The 7,658-nt window shown below is 43.6% G+C and overlaps 1 protein-coding gene across 3 annotated transcripts in view; it reads right to left on the bottom strand.

The window, feature by feature from the left end:
- The window catches only part of FAM172A (family with sequence similarity 172 member A), a 584,686-nt gene that overhangs the window by 342,572 nt on the left and 234,456 nt on the right, over nucleotides 1-7,658 (bottom strand). The gene's annotated exons all lie outside the window — the stretch shown is intronic.

Genomic DNA, 7,658 nt, shown 5'->3' with positions numbered 1-7,658 from the left:
CTAACATTAACTGCAAACAGTCTTTTGACAGAAAATGCGACTAGTCACCGGGTGTCCAGTAATGGTTAAATGAATGCCATGTTATTATCTGCCACACATATAGAACTAAATAAAAAAAAAAATCTCACATAGCTTTTCCCAGTGATGCACCAGTTTGGTTGCTTACAAGGTAATTAGAAAGACCACTACACAGTGTCAGAATAAGACTAAGACTGAACCTAAAAATAAATGAGAGAATGTACTTTCAAACAGCATAATTTATTATATCCATCTTGGCATGTCATATCTCCTCAGTACTAACAGTGTTGTTATGAGTGTATTATTCTGTCACTTGATGGCAAGTCAGATATAAAACACGCCCTACACAAGTCATCTTATCCATCTCAATTCTGAACAAAGTTTACAGTATCTCTCAGAAATGTTGCCCGCCCAACACATCATTGGCTTTGACATATTCTCTTTGACTGCTTGCCTTTCCCTATTTTATGCTTCTAAAATGTGCTTGGATAGTATACTGCAATGCACATAACATGCACAAATAAAACAGGAACACTAGACACATCACAATATTGCTACATGGAATAACGAAGCATAAAGCAGTTACAGGTAGCTTGATGGGTGGCTCTTAAATACTGTACATAATTTTGAAGTGAAGCTTCATTCTGTTTAAATATCATTAATTTTTATGGATACAATTAATAACATAATTTACAAACCTTATTCTCTCTATATATAAGTGGAACACAATAGATGGATTTGCATTATGAATAAAACAGGGGAGTGAAAACTAGCATACTGCCAGAAAACAAGCCTTTTGGGGTCTTTAATTTCAGTTATTATTTTAATCCTGTAGTTACTTACTTCCCCCCTTTCCTTTACTCAGACAGAGTGGAGTACCCCTGTGCCCCCTGCCCCCCCCAAAAAAAAAAAATAAAAATAAAACCTGGGCTTCAGTAATGCATTAGAATGTATCCTAGCTTTTCTGTATACGCTACAATGCTTGCTGAATGCAAAGTGAGACGGGCTGAATTTCTCCAGGTTCTGTACCTCTGATCTCTCAAAACCTTCAAAATCTATCCTTGATCTCAGCAAACACAGCAGAGCACAATGTTATTTATGCATTCATTTATCTTTTCATCAAGGGTGGCTTATGTGGTCTTTACTGACTTTGGTTTCTCATCATCTTCGTAGATCAGCCTCTGCATTGTGTGCACTTGTAACAGGGATAATGGATCTCACTTACAATACCTACAAACTCAGCTGAGAGCCCTGCAAAGCAAATGGCCATAAATGCACCCATCCTGGCCCAAGTCCTGATGAATAAAAATGAAGATCTTGTCAAATAATAAAGTGACAGGTTAATTTACAGCATGGAATAGTGTGAACGAGAGAAGGCACTGCTTATTCCAATCCGCACGAACGGTGCCACCTATCTGCAGATTAGCAGAAAGCCTCCACTACATTAATTCAAAGAATCAGTATAAACACATGTGATGTTTCTAAGTTTTGTAAATATCAGAGGAATGGAATTGATGATAAAGGCAAATGTGAGATTAGACACACACAGTTGCTTTCGAACCAAAAAAACCAAGATTTTGAACAAAGGGCTGCTGTATCAAACAGTAATAAAGGGCCTCAAGCAGCTGTCTGTGTTCATGCCAGTTTGCATGCTTTAATTCTACTGCCCTGTGGTTCTTAGCTTTGACATTGAGAGCTGCACAGCCACCAGAGATAATTATTTCAACCTTCAGGCCATGAGGCGCTCATTTTTGATCATGGATATGTAAGAGATGTTTTGTTTTGCCCTTTTTCCCTTTAAGCCTGCCAACTGAATATCAATAGAAGGGTAAAATAAGCAAAAGCAGTCAGCATTTTAAGAGGCTGTGCAGCTCCACAGCACACAAGCCGTATCCTAGTTTTGTAGTTCATCTCATTATACATTCTTGTACAATATTTATTCAAAACCAATATTGCCCAGAATGTTTCAAACTTAATATACATTTAATGCTGTCAAAAGCTGGATCTACAAAAGTAAACTCAGATTTTTAAAAATCTGACAATAATAAGGTTTTAACCCACATTCTAATGCATTAGCCCCCCTGCCCTCCCTTTTACAAAACTGCTTAAGAGGGAAGAGTGGGAGAGTTGGGGGCAGGCGACTTTTTAAAAAAATTATTTAACTTTGCTTTTTTTTAAGAGCATCAGGGCAAAGCAGGCAGGAGAAGAGCATCGGGGCGGCAGTGGAAGTTTGGAGCAGAGGAGTGTATGGCGGTAGTGGAAGATCAGGGCAGAGTGCAGGGCGGCAATGGAGCAGGAGAGTCACCAGAGACATGTGCGACTGGTCCCTAGCAGTCACTTCTATTCTTGATCAGCCAGCCCAATTGGTGTCCCAAATTTGTTTGATGAATCGCATCCCTGCCTACTTTGCATCCATTTCCCCTCATTTGCATCCACGGATTTGAAGTGGATCGCAAGAGAGGCTTGTGAATCAGGCCAGAGGGAAATCTGCTCACTAAGGGGTCGCAAACTGATTGGTACATGATCGGTTTGCTTAGTGAATCTAGCTCTAAGCCCTCCTTCGTTAAATGCACATTATCCAGTTAGCAAGCACTACTCAGAAATACCCACTCTCCACCCATAACATGCCCCCTATACAAAATTTTTTTTTAAACATGTTAGGTGCTATTCTATAAATGGCGTCCAAAGTTATGTGCTGTTTATAGAAGAGCGCTTAGGCTGAGATCCATATTTAACTTTAGGCATGTGTACACTTTCATTAATTCCAATTAGTGCCTTTAATTATTAGCACCCAATTATCAGCACTAATTGGCTTGTTCTTCCATTAAAATGTGCAGAGAAATTGGGTATGCACCATTTATAGTATTAGGCCTTTAACATACAACGGCAAGCATAAAACCACAAAACACTTTAACGCATTTTGGGCTCCTTTTATCAAGTGCGCTACGGGGGTTAGCGCGTCAGACATTTCATCACACGCTAACCCCTGCGGCACGGCAAAAAATTAACGCCTCGTCAATGGAGGCGTTAGCGACTAGCGCGGCAGGCAGTTGAACGCGCGGTATTCCACGCGTTAACCGCCTACCGCAGCTTGATACCCTTTGTGGTAGCCTCTTTTCCTATGCTAAAGCCCTGTTAAAGGCTTAATGCCCTTTAGTAAAAGGGTCCCCTAATGTTTTATTTGCATTCCATACAGATTTTGAAAACCTGAAATAATAAAATGTAGTAGCTACCTAATTTGCATAAAACACCACTATAATTTGTATCATTTTAGGCAAAATTGCAATATTATGTAAAATGCAAACAAAAACAATGCATTGCTGAACATCTTACACTTAGGATCTTATTCAAGAGAACTTATTTCTATCCTGTGCCTATGAAAAAAAAAATTTACTGAATAAGATCCTTCATGTTATAACAAGAGGTAAAAATATAATAGCCATAGTGGGTCAGACCAATAATAATAATAATAATAACTTTATTTTTGTATACCGCCATACCCTGAAGAGTTCTAGGCAGTTCACATTAGTTAGACAAAGATTACAAGTGGTTACATATCAAATTGAACAAGTGGTTACAAGTGGTAACATATCAAATTGAACATAGCGTTGCAAACAGTAAGGAGGGAGTAGTTACAAGAGGTTACATATCAAAATGATCGTAGGGTTGCGAACAGCAAGGAGAGAAGTAGGGGGGAGAGGAGGGGGAGGGGAGAAGATCAGACGGGGGGGGGGCTATAAAAGGGGCATTAAGGGTCTTGGTTTCGAAATAGGTGAGTTTTGAGCAGTTTTCTAAAGTCGAGGTAGTTGTAGGCCTTGAGGGCCATTTGGGCTAGCCAAGGGTTTATTTTGGCGGCTTGGAAGGCGTAGGTTTTGTCGAGGAATTTTTTTGAGTGGCATAGTTTTAGGGAGGGGAAGGTCCATCTAGCCCTGTATCCTGTTTCCACAGTGGCCAATCTAGGTCACAAGTATCTGGCAGAGACCCAGGTATATTACAGAAAACTTCTGTATATCAAAGGGCCCATTTTAGATAGAAAGACTGGAATTGAGATATTGAAGTTGGGATATGCACAATTCCAGTGGTATTTTAGAAAAGGATCTACTGACATTGAGTCTTTTCTAAAATACATGCAGACGTGTACACTTCTCCCTCCGTATACACGGGGGTTAGGGGCACAGCCAGCCCGCGAATATTAAAAAACTGCAAATAATATTTGGGCCAGTTCTGCTCCTAAGCCTCACTTCCTCCTGGCTATTTTAAGACCTGTAAGCCCCCTCATAAGCCTTATCTGGTGGTCTAGTGGGTTTTCGGGGCAGGAGCGATCATCCCATGCTCCTGCCCCGTGCAGATCGCTCACAGGAAATGACTCGAGAGACTACGAGAGCTCAAGGCAGCCATTTCCTATGAGCGATCTGCATGGGGCAGGAGCATGGGAAGATCGCTCCTGCCCCGAAAACCCGCTAAACCACCAGGTAAGGCTTAAGAAGGGGCTTACAGGGCTTAAAATAGCCCCAAAAATTAAAATGGTTTTTTTTGTTTTAAAATCGCAAATAACAGAATCTGCGGATGGATTCGGAGGGGGAAGTGTATGTGTATTTGTAGGTGCATGTAGTAGGACTGCCAGTTTACAATGATACATATTGAAAAAAGGAACTCATCACGTAGGGAAATCCGAAAACTAAATAATAACTTTAACTTTATTTTTTGTATACCGCCATACCCCGAAGAGTTCTAGGCGGTTCACATGGGTTAGAACAAATTACAAGAGGTTACATGCCAAATTGATCATAGAGTTGCGAGTAGCAAGGAGAAAGTAGTTACAAGTGGTTACATTCCAAATTGATCATAGAATTACGAACTACAAGGAGGAAGAAGGGGGGAGAGGAGGGAGACGGGGGGAGAAGTTTCGGTAGGAGGGAGGAGGAGGATTGAAGGAAGGGGCATTAGGGACTTTAAGGGTCTTGCTCTCGGAATAGGTGGGTGGTGGCCTGGCACTTAGCTGGGGAAAGGGTTTTGGGACAGCGGGGAGGTAGCTGAGGGTATAGAGGGGGAGGGGTAGCTGCAGTTAGGAATGAGAGGAAGTCTAAGAGAGGCAGTGTCAAGGTGGGTGGAGACTAGAAGCATGAAGAGCAGAGTTTGAAAGTGCACGCTCACCAATTTTCCTGCAGCTCCAACTGCTCTCCTACCCCACCTGCCCCAATTTTGGAGAGATAGGAGTCACATCACAGAATTTGGTGGGGGGACCTAGCCTGATACAGCACACAGTAGTATGCTTAAACCATATCAAGCTTAATAGTGGTCAAATGTGAAGTTGTTTTGTCACATGCTAGCAGTGACATGAATGATATAAAAAGATCCGGAGCAGTCCCCCTCTTCTACAGAGAGGGGCCAGTGCCAGAGAAACAGAAGGACAACGGTGCCTACACCAGACAGAATTGGAGGAGAGGGAGGGGGGCTGAAGGCATCAAGAAAAGGAGTCAACGGTTACGAAGGAGAATGTGCTTTTACTGCAACCCCTGATGGTAATACATTGGTATTTATATAGTCTGAGTAAATTCTCCAAATGGCAATCTGAAGTAAGGTGGTGGTAAGCGTCCTACCACCGCCTAATGAACCAATTGGAACACACATTTTAAATACAAATGCAGGCGCCATTCTTAGGCATCTGTCTTGCACCTACGGAGGTGCATAGGGACACCTATGGCCAGTATAGGCGTGGTTTGCGCTGGAAGTGGTCTTAGGCATCCATAAGTGTTCCTATGCACCTCCGTTAAGTGTGAGACCGGTGCGTTAAATGCAAGCCTTTAAAATACTGGCCTACATTTAAGCTGGCTATGTTTAAAAAAAAAAAAAAAAGACGTGATTCTGGACGCAGCGCCTGCCGCTGGTTGATACATCACTTTTCACAGGGGTAAAATATATTAATAGGACTGACAGATCATCAATAATGAATCAAAAACACCAGCCCAGCATCTCAAATCACTTAGGGCTCCTTTTACTAAGCTGCGATAGCGTTTTTAGCGCACACAGAATTTTAGCGCGTGCTAAACCCGCGCTATGCTCAATGCTGGCGTTAGCATCTAGTGCGCGTGGCAATTTAGCGTGCGTTAAGACTGCTATCGCAGCTTAGTAAAAGCAGCCCTTAATGATGGTTATACATATCAAGCTGCTCTCTATATATACACATAGAAATGGTTGAAAGTATATACTTTAAACACAATGGAGCCTCAGAAGTGGCTTATTTCTCAGGCAAAATTACCCGGTAAGTTTTTGAACAGCCGCAAGCTTCCTCACTGGCTCACCAGCAACAGAATTTCTCAATAAATATATAAAGTGCTTAAATATTATGAAATTTTTACTCATCTTAAATGCCAAACAGCAGCGTAATGCCAAACCCCATGCCGACTTGCATGTTTTGCTATCTGCGTCAGGGCGGGGTATCAAACAACTTTCACCGTGACTGCTTACTAAAGCCTGCCCTCCGATGTTGCGACATCAGAGAGAAGGCTTCCGGTTCAGCTGCGGCCCACGGCTTTGTTCAGAGAAATGACTGCGGCAGTGAGGAGGAGGGAGCCGGCCAGAAGGTAAACACTTGGGAATGGCAGAGAGCAAAATGCCGCATCGTCCACAAGCTGGGCCGCTTGCTGCCTCGGGTTGGACACCCCTGCTGTAGTGTAAGGCGCAGTCACCGCAGACTGAATAAAACGGCCAGGCAGGCCAGATTCGGTCCGCAGATCTTGTGTTTGACACATGTGCTCTACAGGATTCAGGCCCGAGTATCAGCCTGCCTGTCTGACTTTGCCGCTAGGATGTCTCACTGCTATCTAAAACTGAATATGGCTAAAACCAAACTCCTCTTTCCGCCTAAACTCACCTTCCCCTCCCGCTGTTATCTATCTCTGTGGATAACACTCTCATCCTCCCTGTCTTGTCAGCTCACAACCTCGGAGTAATTTTTGATTCCTCTCTCTCCTCCTCCGCACAGATCCAACGAATCACTAAAACCTGTCACTTACTCCCAGGGCAGGATTAATTCGTCGAGGGCCCCTAGGCACCCAAGTACACTGGGCCCCCTGCCCCACCCCACCCCACCATGCACCCAGGCAGAAACAGGAAGCTGCATCAGAGGGAAGCTTTGGGCAAGCAGCACCGCTTGCACAATTACTGTTCCCATTGCCTGTCTTATCCGCGTTGCTTGCTTGTCTTACTTTCCGTTGATGGGGGGGGGGGCCGCGTTGCCGATCGGGGTGGGCCCGCATTGCCGATCAGGAGGGGCCCGCGTTGGCGCTCGATGCTGGAGGGGCCCATCGCCGTTTGGAAAAAACAATGTTGATGCCCTCCTTAATCGGGCCCCCCTGACCATTTTGGGCCCTAGGCACGTGCCTACTTGGCCTATCGGTTAATCCTGCCCTGCTTACTCCTCTATAATATTACCAAAATCAGACCTCTTCCTTATCCACGCTCTTATCACCTCTCATTTAGACTACTTTCAGGTCTTCTGCTCAAACCTCTCTCCCCCCTTCAATCCATTCAAAATGCTGCTGCACAACTCATATTCCGCAAGAGCTGCCACACTCACAATAACCCTCTCCTGAAGTCATTTCATTGGCTCCCCATCCGTTTCCGAAAACAATTCAAAC

This window comes from Geotrypetes seraphini, chromosome 1 (assembly GCF_902459505.1).
Source record: "Geotrypetes seraphini chromosome 1, aGeoSer1.1, whole genome shotgun sequence".
NCBI classification, from domain to species: domain Eukaryota; kingdom Metazoa; phylum Chordata; class Amphibia; order Gymnophiona; family Dermophiidae; genus Geotrypetes; species Geotrypetes seraphini.
Note: the sequence above shows the minus strand (reverse complement) of the source record. Positions and strands in the feature narration are given on the sequence as shown.